Raw genomic sequence first — 20,087 nt, forward strand, 5'->3', positions numbered from 1 at the left:
CAGTGCCTCCTGCTTTCCGGGTACTGAGTCACACCTTCACTTTCATCTGGTCCTTGGAGACATAACAGGAGCCTGTAAGGTGGGTCCGGAGCTCAGGGGCCTCACCACCGGCAGTACGGACCCTCCCTGTGTTGGTGGTGACAGGCAGTCTAGCCTGATCTTGGAGGCTGTGTCATTTCTTCTTGCTGGTGGCTCCTTTCTCAGCAGAACACACCAGGGAGCTCTCTCCTTGACCCGTGTAATGAAGGACGGTGTTGCCCAACCTCCCTCTTCTCCCTGCAGTTCCCACTTCCGGTGCTCTGACCCACAGATTCTGGAGGCCTCGAGGTTCTCCCACATAAGCCCCGCCCCTCCTCCTGGGTCTCTGCATGGGTCCAGCCTCAATTCGGCAGGCTCCTCTCGTTCTGCTTTCCTGGAGGAGGGAGTGTTGGTCCCGCCTTCCGTGTTCCCACGCCTTCAGTTCCCGTGCCTGACCGTTCCCACCCCTCCCCCACGAGGGCCACTGTCCCAGCTAAGCGCTAGCCTGTATTTCTTCTTTCTAGCGCGCTTGTGCAAATGTATGGAGCGTCTTTCTTCCGGTGCTGTTTACTTCTTATTTATTGTTTTTACACAGCCTCTTATTGGTCAGGGTCTCAACAAGTAGGCTAGGTTGGATGCCCGGGGAGCCTAGAGACGTACCTGTGCATGCGCACGGCTGCACCAGCCTTTCGAAGGTAGACTCGTGGGGTTTGTGCAAGTGGGGTTTGTGCCCACTAGTTTTATGTCATCTTGGCACAAGGGACAGAAGCTAGAGTCATTTGAGAGGATACACCCACCAGAGTGGCCTGTGGTGCATTTTCTTAAGGATGACTGATGGGGAGGGCGGAACGCACTGTGGGCAGTGCCACCCCTTGGCTGGTGTATTCCGGGTGTTAGAAGAAAGCAGACTGAGCAAGCCATGGGAACCAAGCAGGTAAGCAGTGTTTCTCCATGGTCTCTGCTTCCAGGTTCCTGCTTGGGTTCCGGTCCTGACTTCCCTAAGCTTAAGTACACCCTTTCCTCAAGTTTGCTTGTTCATGGTGTTTTTGAAACCCTAAGGCAGGTTTGAACTCAGGTCATTATGTTTGTAAGGCCAAGGCTTTAACAACTAACTGAGCCATCTCCCTGTCTCCGTGATGGAGCATCTTTAACTGTGTGGTTCATTCAAGTCCCTGAAGGACCCTCTCTGTATGGAAACTGTCCTATTAGGTAGAGACTCCGCCCCTTCCCCCCCCCCCCCCCTTGGCAGCTACCAGGCTACTTCTTAGCTCAATTCAGAGGCTGGCTTCTGTTGGGGTGCCATTCAAACCCCTCACCTCCAAGTCAGAGCCTGCTCTCCCCAATGCTGCCTCTGACCTCCCTGCCTTGCTCTCTTTGATCCACTTGGTGACATCATCCCCCATACTTGAGATCAGCAGCCCATTCTTCCAGGGTCTGGGTACCAAACCCCCGTGCTTCCCTCCAGCTCACCCTACCTTCTCACCCCTCACCCCTGCGCCCCCCCAAGTCCAGATCGCTGGTCTCCTTGCTTTATCCTCTCTGACTGCAGTTCTCCGACAGCCCGAGTGACCCTGTTTCACTGGCCTCTTTGAAAGCTGTTCTAACCCTCTGGGCACAGTGGGAGCTGCTGACTCACGGTCTGGTTTTCCTCGTGCCTCCCTCCTGCCTCCGTTAGTGCCTGGCATCCCCAAGCTCTCTCCAGCATGCCTGATGTCATCTCTGCCCAAGAGGCCCCATGCCATCTAGGCAGAAACACACCATCCCCCAAGGGCGTGGGGGTATCCCCGGAGCTTGGGAGCGGATGCTTGGGGGGGGTGTGAGAGGAGAGAAGCCCTTCCCATGCTTGCTCTGCACAGTCCAGAGGCTACTCCTGCCTCCTTCGTGGCATGAAATCCGACTCCAGTTCCAACCGCTGTTGAAGACGAAGCTGGAAGCAGGATAATTATAGTGGGCTGAGCAGGAAGATGGGAAGCCGGCCAGGGCTAGAGAGGAGCTGGCAGCCCCGGTGGGGCATGCGAACAGCTTCAGAGTGCCGGGAAATGCCTCGAAGGCCGGGGTGCCTCGGAGTTGAGCCGATTCCCAAAATAATCCAGGGGCAGCTGTCTCAGCTTCTGAAACTGGGTCTGTCCGGGGGAGCCGCGGGAGCCCCCGGCCCCACGCTAGCCCCGTTCTGGGAACAGATGGTGTTAGTGAGTTTCCTTTCTTTTACCAAAGTCAGCTGGTGAGGAACAGCTTGCTGAAGTGTTGCCCACTCCCCACTCTTTTGGCTACGGATCAAAGTCGCCCTTCCCCCACGGTCTCCAGTTCCTTTCCTTATAAGTCTTGTGCAGCTCCTTCCATTCCAGAAGGGTCCCCACAGGGTCCTCATCAGCTGGGGGGCGCTAGCCTAGGGAGCATCCTGGACTCCTCTGTCAGTGGAGTCTTGCTTGAGATGGGGCCTCAGATTCTGAAGAGGTTCCTGTGAACCTCTTAGGTGGAGAGCAGACAAGGAGGATACCCCAGAAATAAATCTTTCAAGGACGGCTCACCGCCACCCCCCTCCACCTGGCTGGCCAACAATTACCTGGATTCTTTCATTCACCCACATGCCTATCATACTGATTGACAGCTGAAAAAATAGGACTCACCACTCAAGAGCCTTCTCCATCTGAACTGTCAATAGGCCTTGCTGTGTGTGCTTTCTGTGTGTAAGGCTTGGAGCAGGGAGGGGGTAGAGCCACTGTAGTCTGAGGAGCTCGGGGCCCATTGCTTGGCCTGCTGGTTTGGATATGCTTGGGCCAGCTTTTGCCACGTGATCCCTGCATACATCCTTCCCATACATGAGACTTCTGAGTAGATGGCTCACCTCCCTGGGTCTCGGAGTCCTTTTCTGTTAAGTGGAAGCAAGAAGGAATCTGCTATTCGTGTTTTGTGAAAATTACAAAGAGAATCCATCTAAAGAGCCTGAAGTATGACTAGGCCTATGACACTCAGTAAAGTACTGTATGACGTCATTATCACCATCACCACTTCTCTCAAAGACAGTGCTGGCAGTCCCCGCCTCCATCCTAGTGACACGCCGTGACATGAGGTATGTGAGTCTGGGGCCTGGTTCACAGTTGGCATTCAGGGCCAGGAACAGAGAAGCATCCTATGCCTCCTTGTCCCAGTCTTGCCTGTGGACACTGTATAATTAATACTTGGTAGAAGACACAGTGATGATGACCTCTTACATCTTCCAGGTCAGGCAGATCAGTACATGCTACCTTACCTCCCAGACCCCAATGTCTGAGACCCCAGCACCCCAGGATGCCAGTGTTGAAGCGAGAACCGACTCCTGGCACTTCCCTGACCCCTGGGTTGGGCCTGTAGGTTCCTCAGCTCAGCCAAGGAAATGGGGACAAAGGAGTCGACTGCTCTTGTTCTTCCCTGTCCTGCTGTCTAGAGGGAGAGGTGGCAGTGTAAAGCAGGAAGGCTGGGCCCCATCTCCAACCGGGCCTCTTAACAGCCATGTGCTCCTGGGTAAATCATGGCCTGTCTCTGAACTGGAGTTTCCTTATGTCAAATATGGGGATGATCCTCCCTGTTTGGGTTAAATAGCAGGGAGGGAGCTGACAGAGCAACCGAGATAATGATGGATCATGTTTGAGCTGGGCAGTGTGCTAGACAAAGGCCACAGCCAGCTTTGGCTTCATCCTCCCCTTCCATCAGCAGCCACACCCCGGACAGGCTGGATACCTACCAATCCCCTTTCTTCTTCCCCCTGAGCTTGCACTGGACTACATTACCCAGCCTCCTTTGCAATCTGATGTAGCCCAGCAAAGCCTAGTCAATAGAGAAGAATAAAGTGAGATGCAGGCTTGTGAGTCTGGTTCTGGCCAACGCTTGGGCTCTCTGATGCTCAGGGGAGGCGATCCAACATGCAGTCTTGGAGGTTGTGTGCTCAAGGTGGTGAGGTCACACACGGAAGCACCAGGGAGCAGGGCCTGGCAGTCAGGAGCACCTGTTTCCACCTCTACACTGGCAAGCAACACCCAGACTCACCGTCTGGTGCTTGCTGCAGCAGCTGGTGCACCAAACCTGTGCACCTCCATGAACGGAAACTGCCGTGGCTCCACGTGGCTTCACGTGGCTCCGCGTGGCTCTATCACTCACTTCGTTTCTGCCGCAGTCTGGATGTGTTCTTTCTAGAAGCTCCAGCTGCTCCTTTACCAAAATACCACAGCCATTTTATAGTCTTAATTCTTGCTAAGCAGAGACCATTATACCTTCGATAGGAAATGTTTTAGGAGTAGAGAAGAAAGCCCTGGTGATGTCTCCCGGGGTCCCTGGGTGGTTACCTCCATTTCCTTATTATGCGTTCTTGGCTTTGGACCTTGACTCCAGCCAGCAGCTGTCTCTGGGTCACGGGAATCACTTCTAGCTTTGGTCTTGAAATGGGGCGGTAAATGTGTCTTAGACTCTGTTATGTTCTCTGTGGCCCAGAAACACAGCCCCATCCATACTGGGACACTGCCATGTCTCTGGGGGTCTTGGACCAGGACTGGCTGAGTGTGACGTCGTCCTAGAACAGATCAGAGCAGACAGTGAGGACCCGCTGAATGCCTGGACTGGGGCCAGGGGAGGACCATGGGGTGTTCTGACTACACCAGTCTGCTGCTTCCGGTTAGTTGACTTGGTGTGTGTCCTTCTGAGCCACACAGGCGGTGCCAGTCCAGCCTAGAGAGGTGGTCGTGGTCTGGGTGGCAGTCAGCTCATTCTATTGTCGGGCCATCTGCTGTTGGCTCAAGTAGAACAGTTTGGGTGAGTTCTAGGGCCATGGTGGTGGTGGGGCTTAGATCCAGGACCACAGGAAGGCGCCGTATGGCCAGCCCTGCCCCATAGCCCAGGGCTCCTTGGAGCATCTATTACCAGGTCGTTTCTTTGCTTTCTGAGATGTCCTCATCAGTGTAGCAGGTCACACCAGCAGCGAAGCCCAGCTGTCACAACTTATCCTGCTATCCTAGCGGGAAGGATTTTCCTTCCGCTCTGCTGTATGTCCTTGTGCTCCAGCAGATGTCAGAGTTAGCGCCATAGCCACCATATTGGCCTAGAACATTCTAGAAGCTTCTCACTTTCCCTCTACCCTAGCTGTGTTTCCATAGAAGCCTGGCTCAGCTTCCCGATAAAGGATCAAACTAGCACTAGGGGCAGCCTGGAACTGTGCTGGAGGCAAAAATACCCGACTCCTTTGCCTCAGGTATTTTGAAAATGTTAAGATTTGGGGTGGGAGAGAAACTCGCATTGCATCACACACCACTGAAACCAGCCATACACCTACTTTATGGGGGAGCACTCTTGTGTATAACTGGTGTCACACGTCTTTCCCGTTGTCACACTTGGTGGTGAGAGTATATATAGCAGGTCTCATTTCCAACAGATCAACACCAAAGGACCATTGAGAGATTGTGGACAGCAGAGGGGGCCTGAGGTCCAGCAGGAGATGGAACCCCATTGGGCTCTGTATGTAGCAGAGTGGGCCACGCTGTCACCTCCAGGATCCAGCCTAGTTCTTCTCTGAGTAAAGACAGAGAATGTCTTGGACCTGGGTTTCCTCAGAGCTCAGATTCAAGACCATCTATGGACTGACATCACGAACCCAAGGGAGCTATGCCAGAAGCCGGGAAGTTCTAGGCTGTTTAATTTCCAGGCACAAACAGAGAGTTCCCACTCTCTCAAGCATTGGAGAAGGGGAGCCACACATCCCGCCTGGCTGGACTTTAGCTGTGCAATGCATCAAAGGGCATCCTGCCCCTCGGTTTCCGAATACCTCGAGGGAACATTTTACACAACAGCGAGATCCTTCAGACACACTTAGTTCTACAGCTTCTGTGGGAAAGAACAAAATCACACATGAAAAACATCAACCTCGGGCAAAAATACCCTGTGTTTGGTGCAAGGCACAGGATAGTGATGGCTTCCTGGCGAGATGGAGGAGACACATTGGTGCTCGCTGCCTGCACAGCTACCGTGAGCCGCTCCTGGCTGTGTGTTTCCAGCCCCCAACTTTGCCCACAGCAGAAGCCCACGCATACATTTTCACCAGGAGCCCAGAGTCTCCAGGCCACAGAGTGGCAGGTTGATCCAGGAGAACCATGCACGGAAGGTGCTGGCTAAGGCTGGGATTCCTGAGGGGACCAGATGAGAGGGACTTTTTGGTGTGAGCAACAGTAGGAAGGCCCGTTGAGGGATGCTTGACTCTGCCTGTGCTGGGCCAATGACCACCCATAACCCTTCTCGCTAATGTTTGTGAAGCCCTGGTCTTGTTAGCAGGTTTTTTGCTTTATTTTTCCCCTTTGGTGCTGAAGATGAAACTCTGGTCTTGTCAATGCTAGGCAAGGTCTGGCCAAGGGTGGTAACAGGTGATCATAAATTGGGTAGCTTTGTAGAACTTGGCTGGCTTCACTCACAGCTCTGAAGAGTAGCATCTGCAATTCAGGTGAGCACTAGCCTGGGACTCTCTGGAATCCGGAATCCTCGAGGGAATCTGTTCCAGGCCCTTCCCTGATCTTGGTGGTTCCTTGGCTTCATCAATGCTGCCTCTCTGCCCTGCCCTCATATACCTGCCCCCCCCCCCGGGTCTCTTCCACATTGTGTGGCTCAGAACTTTCCCCCCAAATGCTCATTTCACCGTTTGAAAATGTAAACAAGAGGTCTGGGAAGAAGACTCATCTAGTAAGTCGCTTGCCACTCAAGGCCTGAGTCCAGCCCCCCAGCACCCATGTAAAAGCCAGGTGCTGTGGCACATACTTCCTATCCCAGTGATAGGAGCTGGGAGGACAGTGACAGATAGGTGCTTGCTGTCCGGCAAATGTTACCTAATTGGTGAATCCCAGGTTAGTGAGAGGCCCCTCTCAGAAACTGAGGTGGAGGGTGTCGGACACACACACACACACACACACACACACACACACACACACACACACACACGGCTGGGTTCGACACCTGTAATCCCAGCAGTCAGGAGGCAGAGACATGAAAATTGACACAAATCTGAACTCAACCTGGGTTACATAGTAGTTCCAGGCTAGCCAGGGCTATACAAGCAAGACCCTCGAAACTCCCAAACAAAACCAAATAACAACAATAAACAAAAGCCAAATTATAAAGGGGAGTTTGGAGCACCTCCGGCTGTTCTGGGAAGGGATAGTGCAGACAGGGACTGTGGGCAGGGAGGTCACCTCAATATCATCAGATAGCAGAATGACTCACAGGCGTCTCCCCTTCCACAAAGTCTGGATTCTCTCCCCCAGGAGGCTGATCAGGGTCTGGGTTTCTGCAGGCTGCCTGCCCTCCTGAGAACAAGCCCCTCCATCCCAGCTGAGGCCACTCAGCCCCCACCTCGGGGGTGCACCAAGAAGTGAGGTTCCCCAGTTGAGCCCGTGAAGCTTGTACGCATTTCGCTTCTGTTATACGAGTTTGAATGTCTTTTCAGGGGGACATTTTAATCAATGTGTTCCGTAAAAGAAAACCCTTGGTTTTGAAATGAATGCTTTCATGGGTTTAATTTAACAGCAGAAGCTTAATAGGGGAACAATTCTGCGCTGTTTAAATAATTCACAGCTGCAGGGATGTGTTCGATTTTGAAAACACAAGCAAGGTGAGGGCAGGACTCTGAACGGTGCGGTACTGGAAACCAACCCCTGCTGGGTCTGTTGGTTCCGTCCTGTAGTCTTAGTTCAAGTCCCCCCTGAGGACTTACTGAAACCCTGTCTCAAACTAAAGAGAAAAAAAAAAGAAAGAAAGAAAAGAAAAGGCGGAGGTTGTGGCTCATTGCTAAGCCTAGGGACACCTGGGAAGAGGAAGATCATTTGAGAAAATGCCTTCATCAGTTTGACCTGTAGGCAAGCCTGTGGGGCATTTTCTTGATTAATGATTGATGTGGGAGGGACCAGCCCCAGTGGGCGAGGCCACGACTGAGTGGGTGGATCTGGGTTGTATAAGAAATGAGACTGAGCAAGTCAGTAAGCAGCATGACTCCAGAGTTTCTGCTTCAGCTCCTGCCTCCAGGGTCCTGTCCTGACTTCCCTCAGATGGACTGTGATGAAGTGTAAGCCAAATACTACTACTACTACTAATGATAGTGACAATGATAATGATGATGATAATAATACTACTAATAAAAAAACCTTTACTCTCCAAGTTGCTTTTGCTCAGCGTTTTATCACAGCAATAGAAAACAAACTGAGACAGAGGTCCTGGGTTCAAGACCTAATACTGCAAACAAATAAAACCCCAGCCAATTACTGAGGAGTCAAGGTAGCTTCTCCTTGGTGGCACTGGGCAGCATTTGCAGTGGGGACACCAATGTCATCTTTTTATGGTTTCAGATGCTCTGGTGAATTGAGTACCACCTTGAAAGGTGATTTAAGATTATTAGTGCAGCCGGGCGGTGGTGGCGCACGCCTTTAATCCCAGCACTCAGGAGGCAGAGGCAGGCGGATCTCTGTGAGTTCAAGACCAGCCTGGTCTACAGAGCTAGTTCCAGGACAGGCTCCAAAGCCACAGAGAAACCCTGTCTCGAAAAACCAAAAAAAAAAAATTATTAGTGCAGGGACTGAAGAGAAGGCTCAGCAGTTAAGAGCACTGGCTGCTCTTCCAGAGGACCTGAGTTCAGTTCCCAGTAGCTCCCAACTGTCTGTAACTCCAGTTCTCCACGGGATCTGACACCCTCACACAGACATGCACACAGGCAAAACACCAATGCACACTAAAATATTAAATAATTTTTAAAGACGATTATTCGTGTTCTTTAGTCAGAGGTGACCAGCGATGGCTGCCATGTGTGTAGGGCTGGCCACCCAACTTTTACCTGGCCATTTTCTTCCCTTTTTGCACTGGTCCCACTTTGACCAGTCCCTGGGACACACAGGGGAAAGGCAGGCCACTGCCACTCATTCAGGAGAGTTGCCCGTGGAAATTGGCAGGAGCACAGCTTTTAACGAGTCTGGGCCCAGACCACGCAGCACCACGCCTCTGTCTTTCCTTTGCACCTCTGCCGCTGTAGAGGCCTCTGGGTGACTTAGGGAGTCTGTCTCCTGTTAGTCTCTGAGTCTAGACACAGCTTTCTTGTAACCGTATCTTCAAAGATCCAACAGCTTACATCATAACTTCTGGGGCCTGGGGTATGAACTCTACTTCTTTTAGGGACACTCTTCAACTTGATGGAGTCTTGGCGAGGGCCCTGGAGGGGCAAGATTTTCCTTTGAAGACTTTTTTTTGGGGGTCTTTGTAGGGCTGTCTCCAGGGACAGTAAGCAGGAACATGGGTCTCCAGGGCAGCACCAGATGGTGGGAGAAGTGGGGGGAACTACTCGCTGAGCGCACAAGCCCGTCACATAGTCCCACCCCTCTGTCCACAGTGCATCCCCAACCCGCTCTGACGCCTAGCGTTTTACCTGCTGGATCTCAGATGAGGGGTCCCAGCTCTGGCCACCCCATCACTCTCCTACGTCATCCTTTATTCTCTGTCCCGTGTTGGCTTTCTCTGCCATCACCTCTTTCTCTTGGCTGCCATGGTTTTCTGTGTCTCTCCCCTGAGGGTAGGAGCCCTGTAAATCTCCTTCACGGCACCCTGTGCCAAGAGCAGTGCCCAGATCTCAAAAAGAACTTTGTCAGATGGAGAAGTTGGGTTCATTTGACAACAGAGACTACCAGACAGTTGCGAGCTTCCTACCCTGGTGGCGTGTACGCTGCTTCTAGAGACAAATGCCTCCAGCCTGTGTTCCTTGCCCCTCAAGACCCCGAAGGACCCCTATTCTTCCTCAGGCATTCCTGTAGTTCGGAAAAACAAGAAGTAGCAGCATCCTGTGTCTGAGCCATGCAGATACCCGCCGCAGAAGGAAGGACAACTATTCATTATCGTCTTCAGACATTAGACGGAGAGCCACAAATAGACATCTCTAGCAACTGCTCCTGCCTGCGGGGCTCTCGCTTTTCTCCCTCATCGCATCTCACCACCTCCTGCTCGGAGAATTGGATATTTGCCAGTCGCTTGGTTATTTCCTGGGGGAATTAATGAGAAGGTGGGCCGTCCGAATGCTGGCAGGATGTTATTCTGAAAGCACGGATGTCCCCTCCATCTGAGCCCCAACGCCACATGCACAGAGACTGGCCTCCTTTCAGAACGGGCAGCAGACAAAAGAGCCACGAGTGATGAGGGCCTCCGGCTGGGAAGCTCCCTAGCAAAGCTGGGGCTTCAGATTGGGTGCAGCACACTGACTTCCTTCTCTGTGCATTTGGCCAGAGTCTGTCTCAGTCCACGCTCAGGACCTGTGCGAGGATAACTTCCTCCCAGCCTTGGCTCCTGACAGCTGTGTTCATGCCCTGCTCTTTCTCTTAGCTCATCCATCCTTCCCTTTCCTGACCATTCCCTTCTCCCAACTCCATGATGTGACTCTTCAGACCAGCTCCTGGTAGGATGGGCAGGGATTGATTGGTCTGAATGATATAGAAGAAACTGGATATCTATATATATATAACTGGATATACATATATAATAATATATAACTGGATGTTATAAAGGATATGCTAAGAAAATACTAAATAACGCAAAGTGGAATTTAGCTAGAGGAGTGTTCCGTGCTGAGTAGTATACACCGACCAAGACTGTCATAGAAATTCCAGGAAGGAAATTCTGTGCCTCTGACATAACTAAGCTTTAAGTTTGCCAAGAGCATGCTTCTTAAGATTGTGTTGTAAGTTCACTAAGATTGCTGCCAATTAGACTCTATTCTCATAGCACAAGGAGACACCCTTGGCTCATTGCCAGACATCAAACCCACCCCCACATCGAGGAACCTCTATAGGGCACTTCAAAGGGGACAATACCAGGTCAGGGCTGCATCAAGTCCTGGTCCATCGTTAAGCCCTTTGCCTCTTACTGGGAAGAGCATAATTCTGCCAGGTGGGGAGGACAACTCTGGCACCGGCCCAGGAAAAGCAGCCTTGGTCTGTCTTGGGATAACTATGGCAGTATTTCTACATTGCAAATCTCCCCATTTGTCTCGACAACCAGACCTCGGAGCTCTGTCTCTATGGAGCACGTGTAACTGCTCCAAGTGTAACTTGGGGCCATGCACCTTTATAAACAGGGATTTCCGTTCATGGCCGGTTCCCTCTTGTGTATTAGCCAGAACAGCTCGTGTGTTTTTATTAAAGAGTTTGGGGAAGGCAAATTATTTCTTCAGAACTAACCCAGAGCTTTGCGTCACTCCTCAGCCACACCAGCCTTGGGGAGCATTTGTTCCTGATGTTTAGTCACCTCCCTTACCTGCCCTGGCTCCCCCCAGGGGGGCTGCACGGTGTGACTTGCTCCAACCTCTCTGATGGGTCTTCCTTGCCCCCTCCCCCCATGGTCCCTTTGACCTTGAATGTGTTGGAGTGGTCTTAACTTCTGTATCCTTTTCTTCCCTCCTCCTTGCCTTGCTGATCTGATCTTACTTGGTAGCTTTATTTGCTACCAAGATGCTCAGGTCTCCGCTATCACCTCCAGTTGGGTTTCTTCCTGTTCCCATGGCCTTGACACTTGTGTGTCAGGGCTAAGTCTCCACAAGGACAATGAAGCCCTCCTGTCAAACCAGATAGCAGCTCCCAACTTTCCTGCTTCTCGAGCTTAAGAGCCCAGGCTCATCCACAAGGCTCACACCCCAGCTCTGTCTTCTGAAAGCATGGGAACCTGTTGGCTTCTCTCTTCCACCCTGGCTCTCTGCAGTCAGCTTTTCCCCAGCACTCCGGATTTCCATCAATGTGAAGCCACAGCTCACCACCCCTAGCCTCCTAACTTCCTGAGTCATCCTGCCTTATACTGGAAGCTCAAGTCCTTACCAAGGTCCCCAGAGTCCTCTCCAGGGTCTCCCTGTGTCTCCTCTCATGTTGCCTCCCTGCCCCCTCCTCCCCTCTTCATGTAATCATGCTGCCCACCTTGACATTCCCCTGACGATGCACCCCAGGACCTTTGCACTGGACATTCCTCTTCTTGGATACCGTACTCCAAGATCCCTACTGGACTCACGCCTTCGCCAGCTTTAATTCTGCTCACCATCCTGGTGTGACCCTTCCCCACACTGCAAACCCTTGCCTCGCTCTACTCGGTCTTCTCAGAGTGCCCGTTGTCTCCCATCACACAAGGTTTCATTAGTTATTGTTGCTTTTCTGTCCCCTACTGTTGGGATGGAGGGTCCTCCAGGGGAATTCAGTAGGCAGTCAGTGCGCATTTGCTGGATCCTAAGTAAGCAGGCAAGCGTGTGTAAAAAGGTGTGTGCACGGCTGACCCTGGCAGGCATGTCATGGTGCTAGTTGTCAGGTGGGGATCATGGCTAAGCTTTCTGACCCTCAGCGCTGTCATCCATAGTAGGGGATAACAGTGGGACCAACTTCTATGCTTAGCTGCCAAAAAGAAGCAAGGCGATGATGACTAGAGTCCCCATGCCATGCTTGGAATAAAGCACGTCTGCGTTTTCCTGTGATAGTGACCTCACCGGGCTTTTCATGGTGCCACCAAAGCTGGGGGAGCATGAAAATGCAACCTGTGTAGTGCCCGAAAATGCAACCTGTGTAGTGCCCGAAAATGCAACCTGTGTAGTGCTTGCTCGGGACTTCATGAGCATCTTTCTCTGCTGGGGCAGCTCCTTCCTCACCTACCCATCCACGGGAACATGGCTGAAGCTCTCTGTTCAGCTGTGATGCAATGCTAATCACAGGCTGCCCAATCAGCTTCCCAGGGCTGTCACTGATGGTTAAGGGCTTGAGACTTACCATAGGGAAATGAGGACCGAGGAGCAAGGACTAAAGTGATCATAGAGGAAACCCAGGTGACAGGCATCCACAGGTATGCTGGCCTTTGGTATCCAGCACGGTGCCCAGGGTGTGGATAGGTAGATGGAAGGGTCCAGATGAATGAATGGGTGACATATTGGTCACTTTTCTCACTGGGGTGGCAAAATGCCCAGAAAGAGCAACTTAGGGCAAGAGGAACTTATTCTGGCTCACAGCTTAAGGACACAGTCCACCGTGGAGGGAAGGCCTGGTGGCAGGAAGATGAGGCAGCTGCTGGTCACTCTTCCTCTTCAGTCAGGATGGAGAGAGAGAGATGAATGCTGGGTCTCAGCTCACTCTCTTTCTCACACGTGATCTTAGTCAAAAGGCTACAGAATGATTAGTGTCTCCTTTTTGTTCAGTCTGGTATCCCCAGCACGTGGGATGGTTCCACCCGTATCTACAATGGGACTTCCTTCTTCAGTTAAATCTTCATGGAAACACCTTCATAGGTACAGCCAGAAGTGCGTTTCCATGTCGATTCTAAATCCAGTCAAGTTGACGGTGAAGACTGATCATCAAAGACAAATGAAGAGTAGATGGGTGGTGGGCAGATGTGTGTAGATATATAAATATGTATGTCTCTAAGTACGGGTGGATGATAGTGTAGTGGTTGAATAAGAATGTCAAAGGGGCTGGAGAGATGGCTCAGTGGTTAAGAGCACCCGCTGCTCTTCCAGAGGACCTGGGTTCAATTCCCAGCACCCACATGGCAGCTTATGACTGTCTGTAACTCCAGTTCCAGGGATCTGTCATCCTCACACAGACATGCATGCAGGTAAAACACCAATGCACACAAAAAAAAAATAAAAATAAATGAATAAAAAAATGACCCTCACAGGCTCATATATTTGAATGCTTAGTCACTTAGGGAGTGACTCTATTTGAAAAGGATTGGGGGTGTGGCTTTGTTGGAAGAAGGGTGTCACTTGGGGTTAACTTTGAGGTTTCAAAAGCCCATGCCAGGCTGAGTCTCATCTGCTCTCCCTCCCCCTCTCTGACTTTGGATCAGGATGTAGTTCTCAACTACTCCAGCATTGTGTCTCCTGCATGTCACCAGGCTTCCTGCTTAATGATAGTGGATTCAACCTCTGAAACTGTAAGTAGGCCTCCAATTAAATGCTTTATCTTATAAGAGTTGCCTTGGTCATGGTGTCTCTTCACAGCAATAATACAGTGACTAAGACAGATAGATATATGGTTGGATAGGCTGGTGGATGGATGGACGGGTGGGTGGGTGGGGTAGATATGGATAGATGGATGGGTAGGTAGTTGGGTGAGTAGATAGATAGATAGATAGATAGATAGATAGATAGATAGATAGATAGACGGGTAGGTAGATGGGTGAATGGATAGATGAATGGATGGATGGACGGGTAGGTAGGTGGGTGAATGGATAGATGAATGGATGGATGGACGGGTAGGTAGGTGGGTGAATGGATAGATGAATGGATGGATGGTAGACGGATAAATGGAAATACATATAGTCTAGGTAAGAATAGGAAAACTAGTTTGTCTTATCCATCAAGAGTCATTAGACAAACAAGGATGACAAAGATACTGTTTTGTCTGTAGACGTGGCTGGTATCTGTTCTCTGTTTTTGTGTGATGGTGGACACATTGCCTTCCCTTTTTGAGCCTCTATTTACCCATTACCAAATGAGATATTTGGACTAGCCGCTCACTAATGTTCTCTCTCCAGCTCCCAGTCTCAATGAATCCATGATTTTCTGTGTGCTGCATAGACCTGCAGGGCTGTGGTAATTTCCAGAGGGCCCCATGGTCTCTGATACCCTGTGCAGTCTTACTACTTCCTCATAAAAAGGGAAACTCTGTTTCTCTGTCCCATGAATCTGAGCTGACCCCAAGGCTGAGTGACCCTCCTCCAACCTCTCTCTTTGGAGTGGTTCTTCTTAGAACACAGCCGTCATTACGCAAGAGGGTTCAAGTTGCCCTGAAGAGAGCTGAGGTCCCATCCCATAGCGGCCAGCATTAGCCGCTAGCCAAGAGAGGGCATGTGGAGCCTCACACCATCACACCCCAACCAACACAACACAGAGCAATAGGAGTGTAAGCACAGCCCACGGCTTTGCCACAGAACGTGGTGATGGGTGACTGTCTGGTCTGTGTCATGCTGGCTCAGCAGAATGCTCCATAGCCAGTACTTTCTAACGAATGGAAATTTATGTTCCTGCAGTTCTGGTGCCCGGAAGTCCAAGATGGAGTCCAGCATCTTGCTGCACCCTTGAATGGCAGAAGAGAATATAAAAGCACCCCTGCTTGCCCGGACCTTTTTATGGTGGTGTGAGTCCGCTCCTGAAGGTACAGCTGCTGAGATCTAAGCATGTTCTAGAAACCTTCATCTCACAGTATAGTCACTCTGGGGACCAATTTCTCAGCTAAGGAATTCATGGGGGGCATTTCAAACCAAAGCACCAGTTTTACCTGGAGTGACTCGCAGCACAGGGGGAGACTCTACACCACTGCCCAGAAGGGACCTTGGCTGAAAACTGGATTTTTAAGTAACATAAACAAACTAAATGCATCCATAGATTTTAAGCAAATGCCAAATGGGTTAACATATGCACCGTTTGCTTTCTTGGCCGCCTCTTTGGTTCTGTTTTCCTATTTTGTTTGGCTCCTTTTCCTCTTTCCTACCCAGCCTATCCTTGGGACAATGAAGCTCTGGTTTTATTCTGCTGAGACTTATGGCACTGTGCACTGGTGTTCAGAGATGCACGTAGAAAGGTGCCAGGGGCCACAGTTGCTGTAAAAACCTGACCAACAGTGTGCTGTCTGCTATCTTAGGTCTTCTCCAGCTTCTCTGCTTTAATTAACAAGTCCTTGTGACAGTCCTCCTAAAGCCACCTCATAACACCCTTCAACGCATCCTTCTAAATAGTTGCAGGGAATTCCTTGTCCTTCCATCAGTCAGCAGTGGCCCGAGGCAATGTGGATGCCTGTGATAGTAGATTGTGCATGCCCCAGGGAGCTTATGAGTCCATTTATTAGAGTCAGCAAAGGTTCAGAATGGAAACTTTCCGTAGACACATTATACCCGCCCCACCCCACCCCACCGCCCGCGCAGCTCAGGGACCATAGGGAGTGGGAAGATGGTAAGACAGAGGTCAGGGAGGACCGGAATGAAACTGTGTCTTCTGGAAATGATAGGGACCGCTGCACACACGAACCTGCAGCAGCTGTGGCAGTCTGCCCAAAATCAAGTCAATTAACGCTGAAGCACTGAGGAAAGGAGCTCAGAGCCCCCACCCCTAGCTGAGGATCGGACTCTCGAAGGCCTCTGGGGAGGGAGGGTCAGTTTTCTTTCAGGGTGTCACTGGCCCCCGGTAGGTCAACCACACTCCTGTGGATGGCCTCACGTGTAAGAGCATACGTGCAGCTCAGGGGATCTTTCAAAGAAGAGAGAGAGCATGAGGTTTGGAATGTGTGAGGAGTGAAAGTGGATCTGTATGGGAGGAGTTGGAGAAGGACCTGGGAAGAATAGGATCAAAATACATTGTACACAGTTCTCAAAGAATGAATAACATTTAATAAAACCTTTATATCAAAAACAAAGGCAATCCATGCTCAGAATATTGATCGTGCCTCCTTTGCCATTGTAGGTGTTCTGGAAGTTGTTGACTGTTGCTACGGCACATGACCCAGTGGCGCACGGCACGTCTCTCCCAGGATAGTACTCCAGGATGACGTGCTGGCATTTCGAGTTGGCTATGGGCCGTGTGTGTCCCACGGAGCCTGGCAAGCGCTGCACCTCAGGGCCAGATGGATGGTTTTGTTGACTGTCTAGACTGGAGCAAGTCGCAGAGGGAACATTACCAACCCGGTCAACTTCAAGGTGCGTCACGTCTGTGGCTACTGTGTCGTGGAGAGCAGGATGGAGCTGGAGAAATGTTCTTCTGAGATCTGGAAACTCTTACTCCATCCAGAAAGAGGAGGCTCATGCCAAAGGAGGGAGGCATCTGCCCACACCATTGCTTCACTTCTGTCTCACTGTAAGAGTGAAAGTCACACTGACTGTTATCACGCTGAGTGTTCTCGATGGAAAAATGTTTGTTAGTTGCTCACACATTCTGGAGCCTATCCCCTGTAGATAGAACACACACACACACACACACACACACACACACACACACACACACAGTCAATTTGTTCTCACCTAATACAGAATTCCATTCTGTTCATGAGGGATCAGAGGGGGGGGGTGCTCCTTTTGGAATGGATATTTTCAGGTGTTTTCTAGACTCTTCTTTAGAGTTCGGAACAGGCGGCCCTACTCACAGACTTGACAACAGGGGGCTTGTAGAATTGTTCCTGCCAGCCTGGAGGGTGCCCAGCACAACCTCATCATCTCACCAGATCCTCGTCTCACGGCAGCTTCTCATGATCAGTGCCTCTCAGTGTCCCTCGTGCTTTCCCTTGCTCCCTTCTGTCAGTGTGGCCATGTTTGCAGTTTGTTAAAACCAAGACTTGCTTGTGGTTTTGCCCTCTGAGTCTCTGCTTTATATGCTGATGTTGACTGTGCCGTCTTCTATCAGGTAGAAACAGCATTTTTTTTTTATGTTCATCGTGTCTCCTGTAGCTTCAGGGCATCTAGTATTGGTTAGGAATATTTCCCCATGTCCTGCAATTTTATTTTTCTCTGCAGGACTTCTCGCTTCACTTCCAGCCTATCTTACCTTTCTGTTGTTGTGAGAAAACAGCAGGACCAAGGCAACTTCTGAAAGAAAGCGTTTAACTGGGCCTATGGTTCCAGAGGGTTAGAGTCTGCACTGGCCAAGAGAGATAGAAAGAGAGAGAGAGAAAGAGAACTGGCAATGGTGTGGGCTCTTGAAACCTCAAAGCCCCACCCCAAGTGACACACCTCTGCAACAAGGCCACACCTCCTACTCCTTCCCAAGCAGTTCCACCAACTGTGGACCAAGTGTTCAAACATATGAGCCCATGAAGACAATCTCATTCAAACCAGAGCAGATTGTTGAGGAGAAAAGACAAACACGGTGCCCAGCTCCCCCAGCCCAGGGCAGGGGTGGTTTCTTACTGATCCACATTAGAGTCTGCATGAATGATGGGTGTGCTTTTACTATGCCTGCCTATTGAACTTAATTTTATTTCAATTAATTTGAATTCTCCACCTACACAATCATAACACGCTTTCAGACCACAAGCAGAGTGTGGCCAGATTCTTGGCTCCAGCCCAGTTTCTGGTAGAGTCTGCTCTCCTCTCTGACACCTCGAGCATGTAGCCTTTATTTTTTAACATACTATTTTTCTTGATTATTTGGTAATTTCATTCAATGCACCTTGATCACACTCACTCCTCATTCCTCCATGTCACCCTCCCACTTGGTGCCTTCCCCAAAGAAAAGAGAAAAAAAGAACACACCAAGTCCAGCTTGTGTTGCTTGTATACTTACTCACTGGAGCATGGTCGAACTCCCAGTGGCTAGCTCCTCAAAGCAAACAGAGTCCTTCTCCACCCTTGATCCTGCCAGAGGCAGGGACAACTGTGAAAAACTATACTTCAGCATTTTTATCACAATTTTTAAGGATTCTCTTCAATAGCTTCCTGTCTCTAGACCAGTTCACTTTTTGGGAGTGAGGGACAAAGTTGTCGGAGAAACCATCCTTGTCTCTCATTCTCAATTATGAGTCTGGGATCATCAGTGCCACTGCAAAAGAAGCTTTCCTGCCCCCAACAGTCAGCCTCATCATAGATCATGGGCTTCCACACAGGTTCTGATGGTAGTAGGGACCAGAGACATCCACACGGTCTTCAGTGGTAGGACACACAGACCACGGTCTTCAACATGGCCTTCGGCGGCAGTACGGACACCAAACATCTATAGCCTTTACTGTTTGTGTTTTTCTTGGCCTTCTGATCTAAACTCCCACGGGACCGGTCTGTTAATCTTTGCTCAAAGCATTCTCGGGCTTCTTCAACTCTCAGCTCTGACCTCTTCCATATTCTTTCCACAAACCAGATCTAAAGGCTTAAGAACCATGTGGTCAGGTTTGGTACAACAGCCCTGATTCTCTATTCCACTTTTTTACATGGGTCACTTTCTCTGTGAACAAACACAGCCAGCAAATCCAGGAAGAAAAACTTATTTTGGCTTATGGGTTGAGGTGATCCAGTCTGTCAGGATGGGGAAACGGCAGCAGGTGGCTCCTGGGTGATGGTGGCTTGTGACGGACATCAGCTGACACCTCCGCGGGACAGGGGACAGAAGACTGGAAGCAGGGCCAGGCTGTAATCTTGGAGGTCTGTCCTCCCTCCCCTAGGCCTACTTCTACCAAAGCAATCCCACCAGCTAAAGGTGCTGTAACTTCCCCAAACGGGATGAGTCATCAGCCGGGAACTAAAGGTTCAAAACACTGAGCCTGGGGAGACATTTCACTTTCAAATATTTCTGTCACTTATAAATAATAAAAATGTGTGGAGCTTGACATATTGCCCAACCGCACTACAGAGGCAACTGTGGGACTGGATCTGAAGGCCAAGATCAGGGAGCCTACACACACGGTGCTAGGTGGAGGCCACCTCTATCTCTGAGTTGTGCGCCCTGGGAAAGCATGCTGCGTGCTCACACCATGAAAGGGACAGAGGCCATAAGGGACGTGGCAGAAGAGTGAGAAGAATAGAGCCGGATACTTCATGAAGTCCTTTTTAAGGTCACTAATCCCATTCATGTGGGCTTCACCGTCTCAGCTTCATCTCTAACAGGACCTGCCTCTCAGTGCTATTGAGTTGGTCCCCCAGATCCCACCGTGGGAGTCTCGGGAACTCAGGTCCACCCAACCACAGCAGTCTCATATCTTCTTATGTTTGTTTCTCATGTGGTTCTGGGACTCTGTGTGGGTCTTATTTTCATCCTGAAGACTTTTGCTGAGGATTGGTCGATGGATTAGCTCCCGTTGTAAACCGTAACTTGGCCTTGTGGCCTCTGTGTTGTGTTTGGTTTTTTCTCCCGTGGTTGTGCGTTCATCACCATTGCTCTTTTCCTTCTGTTTTGTGTTTCTCTTACTAGTCTATTTTTGATCTGTGGGAGGTGTGGCTTGCTCACTAGCCTTCAGCTAGCTCCAGCATCAATTTGGGCACAGTTACTGATCATGAGCTGTCTGCTTCTTAGTCATTCAGACCTTTTCCCTCGCTCTAATCCCCCATCCCTTCACCTCCCTTCACCTCCTCTCCTCTCCCTTCCCTCCCCTCCCCTC

At 50.5% G+C, this 20,087-nt stretch overlaps 1 long non-coding RNA gene across 1 annotated transcript; it reads left to right on the forward strand.

Annotated features, from left to right (window-relative positions):
• The first annotated feature begins 556 nt into the window (after window positions 1-556).
• Window positions 557-18,250, forward strand: LOC142843208 (uncharacterized). Its single transcript, XR_012909594.1, has 4 exons — window positions 557-952; window positions 13,864-13,950; window positions 15,049-15,173; window positions 16,475-18,250. It is a non-coding gene; the product is annotated as an uncharacterized LOC142843208 (long non-coding RNA).
• The last annotated feature ends 1,837 nt before the right edge of the window (window positions 18,251-20,087 follow it).

This window comes from Microtus pennsylvanicus, chromosome 2 (genome assembly GCF_037038515.1).
Source record: "Microtus pennsylvanicus isolate mMicPen1 chromosome 2, mMicPen1.hap1, whole genome shotgun sequence".
NCBI lineage: Eukaryota > Metazoa > Chordata > Mammalia > Rodentia > Cricetidae > Microtus > Microtus pennsylvanicus.